The sequence below is a fragment of the Rhinoderma darwinii genome, chromosome 3 (genome assembly GCF_050947455.1).
Source record: "Rhinoderma darwinii isolate aRhiDar2 chromosome 3, aRhiDar2.hap1, whole genome shotgun sequence".
Taxonomy (NCBI): Eukaryota; Metazoa; Chordata; class Amphibia; order Anura; family Rhinodermatidae; genus Rhinoderma; species Rhinoderma darwinii.
Window position 1 is genome coordinate 19457005 of NC_134689.1, and position 19070 is coordinate 19476074.

Consider the following 19070-nt stretch of genomic DNA (forward strand, 5'->3'; position numbering starts at 1 on the left):
GATTACAGCAGTGTTTTTTATTTAGAAAAACTATCATTTTTGACTGCGTTATGACCTATATTAGATTTATGCTAATGAGTTTCCCAATGGACAACTGGGCGTGTTTTACTATATGACCAAGTGGGCGTTGTACAGAGGAGTGTATGACGCTGACCAATCAGTGACCAATCAGCGTCATACACTTCTCTCCATTTATTTACTCTGCAGATAGCGATATAGCTATATCGCTATGTGCAGCCACATACACAAACACTAAGGAGCCCTGTGCACGGCCGTGATTTTCGGGTCGGCCGGCTGTGGACTGTCAGCCGCGAGCCGCCCGCAAATCGCGGGACATGCACATGGCCGCGGCCATTATTTTCAATGAGCCCGGACCGCAGAAGACTGCCGTAATAAGACAGGTCCGTTCTTTCTGCGGTGCGGGCTCCCGGGCCGTGCACGGACCGTAAAAACTACGGTCGTGTGCATGGCCCTATAGAAATGAATGGGGCCGCAATTCTCCGGTGGATTTTCGGGGGAATTGCGGCCGCAAAAGCACGTTCGTGTGCATGGGGCCTAACATTACTGCAGTGTCCTGACAATGAATATAGATTAACCTCAGCCAGGACGTGATGTGTATTCATTCTCCTGACCACTTCTGTAGCGTCTCTGTGATTTACAGCACGACAGTTTACAGCGTAATCTCGCGAGACTACGCCTGCTATGCTGTAACTCACAGAGACGCTTCAGGCCAGGCCCAAAAAGGTCTTAATGACCAGCAAATTTTTTTTAGTTTTTTCCTCTCTGCCTTTCAGCAGCCATAACGTTTTACATTTTTTTCATCGACGTAGCTATATGAGGCCTTGTTTTATGCGAGAGAAATTCTATTATTTTCCCTGCACAGTTTGTAGGTACCAACAAATGACTGTGTAATTTATGTAATTTATTTTTGCAGCTTAATTATAAAAAATATATATTTTCTGTGTTTTTTTTTATTTTTTTAAGCCGGTCACGTTTCACACTATTCGCCTATTAAATTAATTCTTCAGGTTATTACGGTCGTGTAGATACCTAGTATGTGTAGGTTTTTTGGTTTTATGTACTATATGGGCAATAAATTATATTTTATCCTAAATAATGACTTTTTTGTGGGCATTTCTTTATTAATATTTTTTTTGTTACAATTTTTCTATCCCATGAAGGGATAACTTTTTAACAACTTTATTTTATACTTATAATGTATTAGCATACTCTTGAATTCAATATGACACATGCCGCTGTTAGGGGTACACGTAGTGTGTCGTAACAACAGGCCTACAGAACAGACAGCCCTGGAGTCCTTTCTAGGTCCCCATGGCTGACTGCAGAGGGTTCCCCAGTCTTCGATCGCGTCACCGGGTTTCCTGTTACGCGATCGAAGAGGGTATTCCCCTATAATGAGGCTGTGGTCACGGACCACACTGATCAAGGGATTAAACAGCTGGGATCAGAGTTTCCTCCAATCCCAGCTGTATTCAGGAGGCTGCTCTGAGTACAGGAGCTGTTGCTAAAAGCTCATGCTTAGTGCATGACGCTCATTGGAGCGCTCATAAGTCTTTTCTACAGCGACATCAAAATACGTCGCTGTAGACTTGAGACCTGCATTGCCTGCCGTCAAAGGACAGTGGGCGATCGGGATCAGGTTAATAAATCAGTGGCCTGGCCTACTTTCCACCAACTTAGTTGTCAGCATAAGTTGGTTGCCATGTTGTATTTAAATTGTCTAGCAAGGGTTAGGAACAGTTTTTGGATTTTGTGTGAAAGTTGCTGATGGGTGGTTCAAGTCCCCACAGTTAACTATTAGGGTATGTGCACACGACCTATTTTCAGACGTAATGGAGGCGTTTTACGCCTCGAATTACGCCTGAAAAGGCGGCTCCAATACGTCGGCAAACATCTGCCCATTGCTTGCAATGGGTTTTACGATGTTCTGTGCAGACTAGGTGTAATTTTACGCGTCGGTGTCAAAAGACGCCCGCGTAAAAGAAGTGCAGGACACTTCTTGGGACGTATCTGGAGCCGTTTTTCATTGACTCCAATGAAGAACAGCTCCCATTACGTCCGTAAAATACGCCGTGAAAAAATGCGAGTACATGCAAAAACGTCTGAAATTCAGAAGCTGTTTTCTCCTGAAAACAGCTCTTTAATTTCAGACGTATTTTGCGCTGTCGTGTGAACATACCCTAAGGGTATGTTCACATGGCTTATTTTCGGAAATTTTTTGGGCCGTAAACGTCCCGAAAAACGGCAGAAAAATCGGAAGCAGTACGCCTCCAAACATCTGCCCATTGATTTCAATGGAAAAACAGCGTTCTGTTCCGACGGGCCGTTTTGTTTGCAGCCGTTTTTCAAAACGGCCGCGTAAAAAAACGGCCGTAAAAAAGAAGTTCATGTCACTTCTTCAGCCGTTTTTGGAGCCGTTTTTCATAGACTCTATAGAAAAACAGTTCCAAGAACAGCCGTAAAAAATGCAGTGACAAACGCTGCGAAAATCGCAAGTGGCTTAAAAAACGTCTGAAAATCAGGAGCTGTTGAAAACAGCTCCGTATTTGCAGATGTTTTTTGTTAAGCGTGTGAACATACCCTTACATGAACAGGGCTTCATGAGGTGTCACCCATATGCAGGTCTGAATATCTTTAGCAGTAGTATATATATATTTCACTAGTAACAGTGCTGCTGTCACATGCTACTGATCACGAGGCCATGTCACCACTGTAGCCAAATATCTTGTGGCTTCATTGAAATGTTATTGTTCAGAGGAACAATGCTTTCCATAAAAATGTCAATTTAGAATTTTTATTGGCCAATCAGTTATATACGTAGGGACACGTGTTTAGAAAAGGTAGGAGCACGTGTTGGCTGTGTTCCTGCTGGTCAGAATAAGGGCGTTGCGATCTCTAAGGCATCTCTGAAGTTGGTAGCGGAGCATGACAGGGATTTAAAGAACACCATAGAGTGAAGGCCTGTGTCATGCTCCGCCTCCTCAGCCCTGTGTCATGCTCCGCCTCCTCAGCACTACACTAGATATAACACAGTGTATCAGTTTTGCTCTTACAGCGAATGTGTCATCATAAGATGAGCTTTCGTATAAATCAAGTTTTAATTTTAAACATATTTTTTTAAGATATTTTTTTTCTTCTTACATTTAATATATATCCTGACGTCAGTAGCAGGGGCGTAACTAGGTAAGACTGGGCCCCATAGCAAACTCTTGACCGGGGCCCCCTCCAGGTGCCACAAGCAGCCCCCCTTATAAATATTGCCCACTGTAGAATGTGCCACACAGCCCCCCCTGTAGACAGTGATATATTGCCCCGCCTATAGACAGTGTCACACCTCATTTGTAGATAGCGCCCCCACCTCCCCCTTGTAGATAGTGCCATACAGCCCCCTTGTAGATATCACCATAAAACCCCCGCTCTATATAGCGCTATACAGCTCCCACTGTATATATTGCCACACAGCCCCCCCCCTTGTATATAGTGCCACACAGCCCCCCTTAGTAAATCGTGCAGCACAGCCCCCGCTTAGTCGAAAGTGCAACACACAGACCCCTGTAGATTGCGCCACACTCAGCCCCCTGTAGATAGAACCACAGCCCTCCCCCTTGTAAATAGTGCCATACAGTTCCCCAGTTCCCCTTGTGTATAGTGCTACACAGCTCCCCCTTCTGTATAGTGCCACACAGCTCCCCCTTGTGTATAGTGCCACACAGCTCCCCTTGTGTATAGTGCCACACAGCTCCCCCTTGTGTATAGTGCCACACAGCTCCCCCTTGTGTATAGTGCCACACAGCTCCCCTTGTGTATAGTGCCACACAGCTCCCCCTTGCATATAGTGCCACACAGCTCCCCCTTGTGTATAGCGCCACACAGCCCCACCTTCTGTATAATACCACAAGGCAATGGTGCATCCGAGAAAGATGTATCAGCCAGGGAGATGTCACTCAAACATGGAAAGGTGGGTTTGGAGGCAGGACTATGTGACTCTTTAGGATAGCGGCACCGCCCCATGACCCTCTAATGACGTCTCAGATTCTAGTTAATTTCTTCTCCCTCCAGTCCAGACCTCTATGATGGATTTCTTCCGGCCACAGCCCATTTCTGCAGTTTTCCGCTCAGATGTCTTCAGCTTCTCACATTTAAAACATTTCTGCACCTATAAACAAAGTTAAAATTCTCAACACCTCTAAATATAATAAAGCGCCATACACTGCACCTCTAACTATAATAGCGCCATACACTGTTTCCCTGATTATAATAGTACCATACACTTTGTCCCACACATAGCCCCCTGTAGATAGTGACCCCCATAGAGCCTCTGTAAATATCTCCCCTATAGATATTGCTCTACATATAGCTCCCCCTGTATATAGTGGCCCACATATAGACCACCCCTGTATATAGTGGCCCACATATAGACCACCCCTGTATATAGTGGTCCACATATAGTCCCCCCTGTAGATAGTGCTCCACATCCCCACATATAGACCCCCCCTGTATATAGTGGCCCACATATACAGTATGTTGTACAGTGGGATACGTTTCAGCCTTCCATCGGAGATATACAACGGAAGTCCTCCTTACGTATACCTCTGGCAGAAGGCTACAACGCTTTGTGAAGAGGGCCTTATTTAGACTGGTGTCTTATTTGCCAGTCTGAGGGTATGTTCACACGGCCTATTTACGGACGTAATTCGGGCGTTTTTGCCCCGAATTATGTCCGAAAATAGCGCCTCAATAGCGCTGACAAACATCTGCCCATTGAAAGCAATGGGCAGACGTTTGTCTGTTCACACCAGGCGTAATTTACGCGCCGCTGTCAAATGACGGCGCGTAAATAGACGCCCGCGTCAAAGAAGTGACCTGTCACTTCTTTGGCCATAATTGGAGCCGTTATTCATTGACTCCAATGAATAGCAGCGCCAATTACGTCCGTAATTGACGCGGCCTTCAAGCGCCTGCACATGCCGGTACGGCTGAAATTACGGGGATGTTTTCAGGCTGAAACATCCCCGTAATTTCAGCCGTTACGGACGCCCTCGTGTGAACATACCCTGAGTATGAATACCACTACAGTAAGAAGCAATACATTTATTAAGAAGCACATGGCATTATTTACATCAGTTTCTGGCGTAAATTATAACTTCTATATTTGGCCTGGGATGGACCCCTCCCGCTAAGCCCCATACACTTTTTTAAAATGCGTTTGTAAAATAGAATATAAAAAATCTACAATCAGAAAATAGAAACAGATGAGAAAAAACTATTTGTTTCACTGTCTGATTTTAATTAGTAAAAGAAAAATATAGTGGATACATTCCCTTTAATTGTATTGTCTTTTTGACCACCCTGAATAATTATCCAGAGAATCACTGGAGAATAATAATTTTCTACCAATGGAAAATATATCTGTTATGGCAAAACAAAATGTCTACAGGTCCGGTCATCTAAGTTTATTCTGCACTCCGTTATAAAATTGCAAACATAGGCCCTGTTCACACGGCGTGCATTTGTTGCGTTTTTCGTCGCGTTTTACACTCAAAAAAACGCTTGCTTTAAGCTTCCCACTGACATTAAAGGGGAAAGCGTGCCGTTTGTGCATACGACACGTTTTTTTACCCAAGTTTGTTAAAAAAAAACATGTTGCGTAAAAATAAGAAGCTTCAGGTCAATTCTTTGGCCCGTAGAACGCGCCAAAAATGCGCCTAATTCCCATAGTCAATGGGAGTCCTGATTACTCAGCAAAAAAAAACGCGCTGAAAGCACTAACAAAATGCGGCAAAACTGCCTGTAGTTTAAAAAATGCTTTACAAAAAAACGCTAGCGTTTTTGACACGTTACACGTAGTTTTTTTTAGCGCCGTGTGAACAAGGCCTTATATGCACCATGATAAATATGTATGTAATAAATAATGGACAACCTTTTTGGTTGATTGTTGACTGTAATCATGGTGTAATTGTGATGTGTTTCCTGCTGCCTGTTTCTGCGACGTGTTATTATAATGACCACAGTCAGCGAAGCTTTGCCTGCTGCTTACATGGTTTGGAGCTTGCAGTCTGGGATCCAGTGTTCGCCTCTCTGTACACCGCCAGGATTTAAATCTATTTCCAGCTTTAGATCGCCATATTGATGTCTATAGAAAAGATTTGCTGCCTCCTGTGGTAAAAACTGGCAGTGCAAGTGATAAATATAACTGGAATTTGAATGAAGACCACAGTGGAACAAAAGGTTTCTTTTAAAAGTATTGTAATGGTAAAAGCCCGAAGGGCCTATTTTGAACTCTGTTTGCTAGGCAATGACCAAATATGTTTGAGCTGTTGCCTAGCAACACGCATAGCAGGAAATGGGTTACAATGTCAGGTCGGGTCGTCTTGTTCCTGTGGTGCATTGTCACCTTCCAATCCGCAGAGCTGCTCTCGGCGCATATCGATGATGCCTTATCAGCATTTGTGCCATCTCTATTGTGGACAGTTTTCCTTTAATAGAAGCAAAATTGGCGCACGACACGTTATGTGACTGCTGATACTTCCCCTTTAAATCTACAACGTAACTGTTAAGGTATTTTCACACGGCTTATTTTCAGCTGTTTTTCGGCCATAAACGCCCCGAAACACGACTGAAAATACGGGGGCTGAACGCCTCCAAACATCTGCCCATTGAGTTCAATGGGAAAAACTTAGTTTCGTTCCCATGGCCGTTTGTAAAAAAACGCCCTTTAAAAAAGAAGTGCATGTCACTTCTTGAGCCGTTTTTGGAGATGTTTTTCATTGTTTCAATAGAAAAACAGCTCCAAAAACGGCCATAAAAAAAGCATCAAAAGACGCTTGATGCTTAAAAAACGGCTGAAAATCAGAGGCTGTTTTCCCTTGAAAATAGCTCCATATTTTGCGTCCTTTTTTAGTTTAGCGTGTGAACATAACCTTACCAGCAGTCTATCTGGGCATACATCTGCTGCGTGTTACCTCAGAGGTTTGTAAAACTCAATCTCCGGTTCATTATATTATAATACCTGGCAATTTCTTAAAGGGGTATTCCCATCTTAAAGAGGCTCTGTCACCAGATTTTGCAGCCCCTATCTGCTATTGCAGCAGATCGGCGCTGCAATGTAGATTACAGTAACGTTTTTATTTTTTAAAAACGAGCATTTTTGGCCAAGTTATGACCATTTTCGTATTTATGCAAATGAGGCTTGCAAAAGTCCAACTGGGCGTGTTTAAAGTAAAAGTACAACTGGGCTTGTATTATGTGCGTACATCGGGGCGTGTTTACTACTTTTACTAGCTGGGCGTTCTGACGAGAAGTATCATCCACTTCTCTTCACAACGCCCAGCTTCTGGCAGTGCAGAGACACAGCGTGTTCTCGAGAGATCACGCTGTGTCGTCACTCACTTCCTGCCCCAGGTCCTGCATCGTGTCAGACGAGCGAGGACACACCGGCACCAGAGGCTACAGATGATTCTGCAGCAGCATCGGCGTTTGCAGGTAAGTCGATGTAGCTACTTACCTGCAAATGCTGATGCTGCTGCAGAATCAACTGTAGCCTCTGGTGCCGATGTGGCCGACACGATGCAGGACCTGGGGCAGGAAGTGACGTCACAGCGTGATCTCTGGAGAACACGCTGTGTGTCTGTGAACTGCCAGAAGCTGGGTGTTAACGAAGAGAAGTGGATGATGCTGATTCGTCAGCATCATACACTCCCATTCACAACGCCCAGCTAGTAAAATAAGTAAAAACGCCCCGATGTCCGCACATAATACACGCCCAGTTGTACTTTTACTGTAAAGACGCCCAGTTGTACTTTTGCATGCCTCATTTGCATAAATACGAAAATGGTCATAACTTGGCCAAAAATGCTCGCTTTTTAAAAATAAAAACTTTACTGTAATCTACATTGCAGCGCCGATCTGCTGCAATAGCAGATAGGGGTTGCAAAATCTGGTGACAGAGCCTCTTTTAACACTTATAGCATAAATTGCCTGATAGATGTGGTCCCACCTATGGGACCATCATCTGTTGGGATAGCGGGTTATCCGTGACCTCGGCTCAGTGATTCACGGCGGTCGATGTCCCCATAGAATTCAGTGGAGAGGTGACGGCACTTGTTCGAAGACCTCTCCACTGATATCTATGGGGGTTACGGAAAGGGCCACTACATTAAATTCTACGGCAGCCTGTGGATATGTCATAAACGTTTAAGACGGGACATCCCTTTATTGTCGGAATCACTTATAAGGAGAATTGATCTGATAGTGACCCTGCAGACGCTGTTACCTCTACCTCTATAAGGGTATGTTCACACGCAGTGAGCAAAAACGTCTCAAAATACGGAGCTGTTTGCAATGGAAAACTCCTGATTTTCAGAAGTTTTTTAAGCCACTAGCGATTTCCGCGGCGGTTTTTATGGCCATTTTTGGTGCTTTTTCGATAGAGTCAATGAAAAACGGCTCAAGAAGTGACTTGCACTTCTTTTTCGTGGCTGTTTTTTTACGCGTAAAAAAACGCTGTGAAAAACGCTCCGTCGGAACAGAACGCTGTTTTCCCATTGAAATCAATGGGCAGATGTTTGGAGGCGTTCTGCTTCCGATTTCTCCGCCGTTTTTCGGCCGTTTACGACTTACTCCTGCTGCAGATCATACAATATTAAAGTGTAACGCTCTGTGGATTTACTCTTTAACTGCGCGTTTCATTCACATGGCTCCTCCATTGTATAGTATGAATTTTAAAGGTACCATATATACTATTAAGGGCCTCATGATCACAGTGGTATTATGGCCATGGTGTTGCACAGAGTCATAATAGAGCTCCCATATAGGTGCATGGGGCCTCACTGTACCACCGCATGTCTCTGATTTCAAAAGTTTTTTTCTTATGGACTTACAATAAACTGTGCATTTTTGTGCCGGACGCCATTTACGTTTCGTCATTTTTTTGGGTTCATTTTTTGCCATGCTCCAGAAGCGAAGCTACTGTATAACGGGTGTAGAGGTGGCAGTCGCACCCGGGCCTAGTGCTTGAGGGGTCCCAAGGGCCCCTTTGCCACATAAAAAGATGTCAGTATTATTAAGGGTATGTTCACACGACAACGCAAAATACGCCTGAAATTACGGAGCCGTTTTCAGGAGAAAACAGCTCCTGAATTTCAGACGTTATTGTGTTACTCGCGTTTTTCGCGGCGTCTTTTACGGACGTAATTGTAGCTGTTCTTCATTGGAGTCAATGAAAAACGGCTCCAAAAAGTCCCAAGAAGTGTCCTGTACTTCTTTGACGTGGGCGTAATTTTACGCGCCGTCTTTTGACAGCGACGCATAAAATGACAGCTCATCTGCACAGAACATCGTAAGACCCATTCCAAGCAATGGGCAGATGTTTGCCGATGTATTGGAGCCGTCTTTTCAGGGGTAATTCGAGACGTAAAACGCCTGAATTACGTCTGAAAATAGGTCGTGTGCACATACCCTAATAGCATATGGAAGGTAGGGGACCTGTTACAGATTTTACAAATATGGCCCAGGAGCTTCACGTTACACCTCTTGCTTGCTCCATTCTATGCCGTATTACTGAGGTATTACGCTTTTAGGGGAGAATATCTCCAATACACATTACCCGACGGAGCACAGGGGACTCCATGTGACGACACGCGATCTTTAAGGGTATGTTCACACGAGGGCGTCCGTAACGGATGAAATTACGGGGATGTTTCAGCCTGAAAACATCCCCGTAATATCAGCCGTACCGGCATGTGCAGGCGCTTGAACGCCGCGTCCATTACGGGCGTAATTGGCGCTGCTATTCATTGGAGTCAATGAATAACGGCTCCAATTACGGCCAAAGAAGTGACAGGTCACTTCTTTGACGCGGGCGTCTATTTACGCGCCGTCTTTTGATAGCGGCGCGTAAATTACGCCTCGTGTGAACAGACAAACGTCAGCCCATTGCTTTCAATGGGCAGATGTTTGTCAGCGCTATTGAGGCGCTATTTTCGGACGTAATTCGGGGCAAAAACGCCCGAATTACGTCCGTAAATAGGCCGTGTGAACATACCCTAAGAATGTTTCCCAGCATGTTAAAATTTTTAATAGCGCCATCTAATGCTAGTAGACAATTTTGCAGCTGCCAATTGTCCCAATTTGTCTCTGTCTTCAATGGATGATTGTACTCGGTATGCTGCCTGCGGTTTTCACTCAAGGTTTATTTTTTAGCTCTCAGCTATATTTTTGTATATAATGCGTTGTTTATATTTTTTACCTTTGACACATGCTCACATTTGTCTAATAGAAAAACGGAATACTGGCCTTTCTTCCGATAGCAAACCTCAACTGGTGAGGCGACCACTGGCATGTGCGCGTCCCTCTCCAGTCACCTCTATGGGAGATACGTAAACAGTCGAGTAAGTGGTCATCTCTCCAATCATTCACTCTCCCCCTGGATGCGGCGGCCCGCAGTCACCTTACCAGATGAGATTGGGTCGGGGACAAGAAAAACTGAAAAGATGGCCTTTCTGCCCATAGCAACCAATTAGGCCTTGTTTACACAGTGCAGATTTGCTCCAGATTTTGCAGGTATTTTTGTTAGCCAAAATCAGGAACGGTACCTAAATAGAAGAAATATAGGCCTGAATGTGTCTCCTCTCATGAATCCAATTCTGGTTTTGGCTTAAAAAAATGCATACAAAATCTGCAGTAAATCTGCACTGTGTGAACACGACCTTACAGTACAGCTTTAATTTTTTCCAGAGAAGTTTAAAGGGGTATTCCCAACTCAGACATTTAAGGCATATACACAGGATCCCAGTTCTAGGACCCGCACTTATTTAGAGAACAGAGGTCCCCTGACCCCTCACCCAACTAGTGAGGTGGCCACCAGCCACGGCATCCCAGCAGAGAATTGAGGCTCTCTCTATTCACCTCTCCATTCATTCTCTGCCTGGATGCGGCCACCAGCAGCCACCTCATCAGACGGGACGATGGTTGGGGGACTCCTGTTCTTAAAAAAGGTGCTGGTCCCATAGGACACTTTAAGTAATAAAAGCTGAGTTCAGATTGGTTGCTATGGATGGGCAACAAGACCAATTTTTCTGTTAGTTTTGATAAATGAGTCCCAATTGCTCACTCCTGTATTGGCAGCCTTAGGCCCTGTTCACACAGAGTTTTTTGCAGGCGGAAAAATCGGCCTCAAAATTCCTTCAGGAACATATGGGCCGAACGTATCCATAGGCCAACATTCACTCGGCATTTGCCATATGAGTGTCCTTTGGCATACGTTGTGCTGTAGTAGACTACAGACAGATGCAGTAAAAAAATAATAATGTATACCACATAGTATGCGATCTTTGATGTAGGAGCCTATTCGCAACGTATAGCTATGATGTAAGGCTGTAACGTGATGTGAACACAGAGGTGTATGCAGGGGGTTACGATAAGCACGGGCACACACAATACTCTTGTCATCCGGTCCTGGTGGGGGGCCCACGTGCACCTGCGCCCTCTATACCTACTCCCCTGGTCACATCCCATGGCTCAGATGGTTGAGATCACAGCTTGGACTTGCTGTATGGCCCCGGCATTTTGGAAAGAAAATTGAAGTTGCGCAACTTATTGTGACTCATCTTACACAACCTTGTGCCAGATGGCAAGTAGCCAAATAACGTTAGACTAAGATAAACATATTTATCATATATTACTGTTATATATTAACCCTTTGCTGACATTTGACGTAGGGTTACATCATAGTCTGCAAGGGGATTTATGAAGCAGGTCTGCCATCTTATTAAGGCCTCATTTACACGAGCGTATTATACGCGCGTGCGACGCGCGTGCTTTTCACGCGTGTCGTACGCACCTATAATAGTCTATGGGGCTGTTTAGACGATGCGTGAATTTTGCGCAGCGTGAGTGCGTTGCGTAAAACTCACGACATGTTCTATATTCTTGCATTTTTCACGCAACACGCACCCATTGACTTCAATGGGTGCGTGAAAACAACGCATGCCACACTGACGGTCCTGCGTTGCATGCGCGAAAATCACGCAAGAGCTGTCAAAAGGATGAATGTAAACAGAAAAGCACCACGTGCTTTTCTGGTTACAAACATCCAAACGGAGTGTCAAATTAGAGATGAGCGCACCGAACTTCACCGGGTTCGGCCGAACTCGTTTTAACCGAACCCGGCAAAAAATGTTCGGGTACGCGACGTCAGGAGACAGTCACTGCCCACAGTGCTGAAAGACTTAAACTGTTTCAGCACCATGGACAGTGACTTTCGATCACAATATACATATACGTGTAAAAAAAAAAAAGAAGTTCTGACTTACCGATAACTCCCGGCTTCTTCCTCCAGTCCGACCTCCCGGGATGACAATTCAGGCCAAGTGACAGCTGCAGCCAATCACAGGCCAAGCACAGGCTGCAGCCAATCACAGGCCAAGCACAGGCTGCAGCCAATCACAGGCTGCAGCGGTCTCATGGCCTGCCGCGTCATCCTGGGAGGTGGGGCCGGATGACAAGAGAGGGACGCGTCACCAAGGCAACGGCCGGGAGACCGGACTGGAGGAAGCAGGCAGTTCATGGTAAGTGTGAACGTCTTTTTTTATTCACAGGTTGGTGTAGATTGTGATCGGCATTCACTGTCGAGGGTGCTGAAAGAGTTACTGCCGATCAGTTAGCTCTTTCAGCACCTTGGACAGTGACGGGCGTCGACTACCTCATCTCTATGATGGCGGCTGCGCGAAAATCACGCAGCCGCGCATCATACACAGATGACACACGGAGCTGTCAATTGCCTTTTGCGCACGCAAAACGCAGCGTTTTTTTGCGTGCGCAAAACGCACACGCTCGTGTAAATGAGGCCTAAAGGTGTTTTCCCAATTTAGACATTTATAGCATTTCCATAGGATATGGCATAAATGTCTGATAGATGTGGGTCCCAGCTCTGGGACCCGCACGTATATTGAGAACGGGCTTCCCCTGACCCTCACTTAATGGGTTGGACTAATGGAGAGAGGTTTGCGCGTGTGCGTGGCTTTTTCTATTCTGTTTAATGGGAATTCCGTAAACACACGAACAAGGGTTTTTATAACTCCCGTTGAACAGAATGGTTGTTATGGAGCAGCAGTTGCTCGTCTGTTTTTGGAACTCCCATTGAACAGAATGGAGAGAGCCACGTGCACATGCGACCCTCTCTCCGCTAGTCCCTGTTTAGATTCTGCGGCCAGCGGTCGCCGCACCAGGCGAAGCGGAGGTCTGGAAACCCGCATTTATCTGACAATTATGGCATAAAGTTGGGAAACCCCCTTTAAGCCCTGCCGGAGGTGGTAAAAAATAGATAAAAAACTGCAACACATAAGTAGTGCAGTATATAGTGCAAGCGATCCAACGATCACTGGTTTAAGTTTACATGGGGAACTTATAAAAAAAGTAAAAAAAACCTCTTAAATAAAAGGTTTATTTTATACTAAAAAATCTTGAAAGTAAAATAAATAAAAAAATCCCTTTTTCCCACAAAAGCAATGTAAAAAAATAAACATTTTGGATATCACCGCGTCCATAAGAATCTATACATAATATATATCATCTATATATAATATTTCAATATATCACTATTTAACTTGCACGATGAGCAGTAAAAAAATAAATAAAATTAAAATGCCAGAATTGCTGTATTTTGGTCGAGGGGACCAAAAAAATTAAATTAAAAGTGTACCAATAAAAACTACAACTCACGCCAGAAAAAAACAACCCCTCACACCGCTCAATCGGTGGAAAAGTAAAAAAGTTATGGCTCCCAGAATACGGCAACACTATTTTTTTTTTCCAAACAAATTTTTCTATTCACTATATAAATTTTGTATCGCGGTAATCATATTGACCCACAGAATGAAGTTAACATGTCTTTTTTCCTCACGGTGAACGCCGTAAAAACTGAACCCAAAAAACAATGGTGGAATCTCATTTCACCCCACAAAGAATTTTACAGTTTCCCAGTACTTTATATGGTACAACAACTCATCCTGAAAAAAAAAAAAAGCCCTTAGGGCAAAGCCACACGTGGCAGAATTGCTCTTGAATTCCGCTGCGGACACTCCGCAGCGTTAATCCGCAGCGGAGCCGTTTCTCCATTGACTTCCACTTCTATTTAGTAGTGTTCGTTTAGACGATGCGGAAAATTCTGCTGCGGAGCATAGGCTGCGGAGCGGAATTTGGTGTCCGCAGCATGCAATGGATGTTGCGGAGTTGTGGCGGACTGGTTGCGGACTCATAGCGGAATTTCTCCATTGACTTCAATGGAGATTCTAAATTCCGCAATGAAGTCCGCAGCTGTCATGTACATGTTATGCTGCTTTTTTGACATGACATTTCTTCATTCTGGCTGGACCTATGTATTTCTAGGTCTACAGCCAGACTGAGGAAGTCAATGGGGCTCCCGTAATTACGGGAGCGTCGCTAGGAGACGTCAGTAAATAGTCACTGTCCAGGGTGCTGAAAGAGTTAAGCGATCGGCAGTAACTGTTTCTGCACCCTGGACAGTGACTACCGATCCCAATATACAGCAACCTGTAAAAAAAATAGAAGTTCATACTTACCGAGAACTCCCTGCTTCTGTCTCCAGTCCGGCCTCCCAGGATGACGTTTCAGTCTAAGTGACGGCTGCAGCCAATCACAGGCTGCAGCGGTCACATGGACTGCCGCGTCATCCAGGGAGGTCGGGCTGGATGCCGAAAGAGGGACGCGTCACCAAGACAACGGCCGGTAAGTATGAAATTCGTTTACTTTCACTAGGGAAAGTGCTGTCCCTTCTCTCTATCCTGCACTGATAGAGAGAAGGGAAGCACTTTTACCGCAGTCCGCAGCAGCTAGTCCGCATCAATTTACTGCACATTTTGGGCAGATCTGCCACAGAATCTGCAACGCAGATTCTGTGCGGCATTGATGTGGACAGTTGCGGAGGAAATCCGCCACGTGTGGGCATGCCCTTATACAGCTATGTCTACTGAAAAATAAAAAAAATTATGGCTTTTGGAAGGTGGGGAGGAAAAAACTAAAGTGAAAAATCAAAAAATGGCTGCGTCGGCAAGGGGTTAAAAGGGGCTCCCATTACTAATATTTATCATCTGTCCACAGGACAGATGCTAACTCATTGGAGGCTCCACCGCTGGGACCACCATGATCAGTAATAAGGGGTACCCCCAGTACTCCATTCTGCTTGCTGGTGAGGAGACGCGTTGTATGGAGCGGTGGTTGAGCATGCGTGCCGCCGCGCCACACAACTCTATTGTATTCTTATCCCAAATCCAGTTATATGGAGTGGCAACGTGAATGCTCAACCGTTGCTCCAAACAGCTCCCCCCCACCATAGATGTACTGGTGAGAAAGAAATGGGGCCCCTACTAATGAACAGTGGGGGTCCAACCAGTGGGGTCTCCAGCAATCTAACATAGGTAATAGATAGGTAATCAATGTCATTGGCAGAAAAAACAAAACCTCAGGGTACATCCACACACAGCATAAACATCGCAGAATTTCCGTCCATATTTTCTGTTCCGAAAATTCAGCAGCGTTTCCACAAGAGAAATTGACATGCTACCGGTGGAGAATCCGCACTGCAGGTCAATTTCCTCATGTTTTTTTCTGCAGTTTTTTTCTGCAACGTGTAGATGAGATTTGTTGGGATTGCATCCACTTTCCTGGTACTGTAATACGCTGCGGAATTTCAGCACAGAAAATTGCAATGTTTACGCTACATATGGACGTACCCTTGTGTTTAACTATTTAAAGAGATTATCCCACAAAAAACATTTATTATCTATCCACAGGATATTTGATAAACGTATGATCGCTGGGACCACGAAAATCACTAAGCCCTCTAGCACACGACCGAGTTCCACTTGGGCCGTTTTTCACGGCATCCAAGTGGCACCCAAAACTTTTCACTAACCCATTCACTTTAGTGGGTCTCCAATCTGTGGAAAGATAAAACATGTCCTTCTTTCAACGGATCACAGACGGGACTCGGGCGGCACACACGGTCGTGTGCATTAGGGCTAAAATCGGCAGTGAATGGAGAACATGTATGACCACCGCTCCATTAAAACTCTTCCTCACTGTGGCCGTGCAGTGAGGAGAAACAGGGGGCTCGGGACCCTCATTCTAGTAGTTGCGGCGTTCCCAGTAATCACAAATGAATTACCTATCCTGTCAAACCTAGAAAGTCAGATGTGACTGCTTCATAGTGGAGGTCCAGGACGCTGAGATATGTGAGTTGTTTGGTGGTGGCCTTAGGGTATGTTCACACACAAACTCAAAAACGTCTGAAAATACGGAGCTGTTTTCAAGGAAGTTTTTTAAGCCACTCGCGTTTTTCGTGGCTTTTTTTTACGCCCGCTTTTGGAGCTGTTTTCAATAGAGTCTATGAAAAATGGCACCAAAAACGTCCAAAGAAGTGACCTGCACTTCTTTTTCGCGGCCGTTTTTTTACGGGGGCGTTTTTCAAAACGGCCGTGTAAAAAAATGGCCTGTCAAAACAGAACGCAGTTTTTCCTATTGAAATCAATGGGCAGGTGTTTGGAGGCGTTCTGCTTCCGATTTTTCGTCCGTTTACGGCCCGAAAATGTCCAAAAATAGGCTGTGTGAACATATTCTAACACTATAGAACCTGCTTGAGACATGTACAGAACATTGTAAACATTGTAGTCAGCATGAGTCTCTTTCAATGATTAACAAGAAGGTCTATTACTCAGGTAAGGAAAATCACAGACGACTACAATGTTCCCTTTATGCCACGACATGACGGAAGAAAAACAGGACTTCCAGCAAACATCCCCCCATATCTCAGCTTCCCCTCTAAGGCCCTGTGCAGACAGAGTTTTTTTGCAGGCAGAAAAAATCTGCCTCAGAACTCCTTCAGGAATTTTTAGGCAGATTTTGAACTGCCTGGTCTTTTTTTCCATATTGTTTTGCAGCGTTTTTCGCCTGCGGCCATTGAAGCTAATGCAAGGACCGCGGGCAAAAAATGCAGTGAAAAAGGCTCAGAAATTAGCGCCGCAGGTTTTTCTGCCTCCCATTGATTTCAGCGGGAGGTCAGAGGTGAAAACCGCGTCAAGAAAGGCCATGCCTCTTTTTTTCCCTATGAGCGGCCAAAAGCCGCCCGAGAAAAAAAACGCCTTTGACCCCCCATTGAAATTAAATTATTGCGGTTTCTGCGTCAAAATCAGCGACAAAAAACGTAGTGTGAACTGACCCTAAGTGTGACATGAGGGAAGCAGGATGTCAGAGCTAAGGGTGTATTCACACGTGCAGGTTATGTTCAGGTTTGTTTTATGCAGTTCTTGAAGCCAAAACCGGATTTGTATCATAAAGGGAGATAAAGTATGACGGACAGACACCTCTTATTTGAATAGACTTCTGGTTTTGGCTTCAAAAATGGCAAAAGAAAACCTGAACAAAACCACATCAAAACCAGCACGTGTGAATACACCCTTGTTTTCTTCAGTGTCGTATCCGTTTTTTGCGGACAGCATACTGAACCATTCATTTCTATGGGGCAGGCACACATCCGTTTTTTTTTTATAGCAGATCTGTGTGTAATCATTTTTATTTAACAGTAATAACTTATTTTTTTAGTCCCACTAGGGCACTTCACTATTTGATCATTTGATCGCTGCTATAATGCTTCGGCATACTCAGTATACCAAAGCATTACTGCCTGTCAGTGTAAGGGCGGATTCACACGAACGTGAATTGCGTCCGTGCAGGCCGCGTGGTTTTCACGCGGCACGCATGGACCAATAGAAGTCTATGGGGCAGTACAGACAGTCCGTGCTTTTTGCGCAGCGTTTGTCTGCTGCGTAAAAAGCGCGACATGTTCAATATCTCGGCGTTTTTCGCGCATCACGCACCCATTGAAGTCAATGGGTGTGTGAAAACCACGCCGTGCGAACCGACTGAAACAGCGCACCAGCTGTCAAAAGGATGAATGTAAACAGAAAAGCACCACGTGCTTTTCTGTTTACAAACATCCAAATGGCGTGTCATAATGATGGCGGCTGCGCGAAAACCATGCAGCCGCGCATCATATGCTGCTGCCATACGGAGCTGTCAAGTGGCTTTTGCATGCGCAAAAACGCCACGTTCGTCTGAATCAGGCCTAAGGCTGGGTTCACACACACTATTTACGGACGTAATTCGGGCGTTTTATCCCCATTACGTCCGAAAATGCGGCTCAAAAGCGTCGGCAAACATCTGCCCATTCATTTGAATGGGTCTTACGATGTTCTGTGCCGACGGTCATTTTTTTTACGCGCCGGCGCGTAAAAAAGACGCCAGCGTCAAAGAAGTGCAGGACACTTCTTGGGACGTAAATGGAGCCGTTTTCCATGGACTCCACAGAAAAACAGCTCCAATTACATCCGTAATGGACGCAGCGAAAGACGCCTGCACATGCCATTACGGCTGAAATTACGGTGCTGTATTCTCCTGAAAACAGCTCTGAGATTTCAGCCGTTACGGAGGCTGCCGTGTGAACATACACTAATACTCAGGGTATGTTCACACAATTAATAAAATACGTCTGAAAATACGGAGCTGTTTTCAAGGGAAAACAGCTCCTGATTTTCAGACGTTTTTTGAGCAACTCGAACGTTTTTGGAGCTGTTTTCAATAGAGTCTACGAGAAAACGGCTCCAAAAAGTCCCAAGAAGTGTCCTGCACTTCTTTGACGCGGCCGTCATTTTACGCGCTGTATTTCGACAGCGACGCGTAAAATGACAGGTCGTCTGCACAGAACATCGTAAAACCCATTGCAAGTAATGGGCAGATGTTTGCAGACGTATTGGAGCCGTCTTTTCAGACGTAATTCGAGGCGTAAAACGCCTCCATTATGTCTGAAAAGAGGTCGTGTGCACATACCCTAACAGGCAATCCTTTAGGATGTGCCTCTGGCACGGCCCAATAGACATATAGCCGGGGCAAACCTGGGGGCTTTTGTTAGGCCCCCGGCTGCCATGAAACCCCATCGGAGGCCCGCGATTGTATCCGTGTATGTGTGAACTACACAG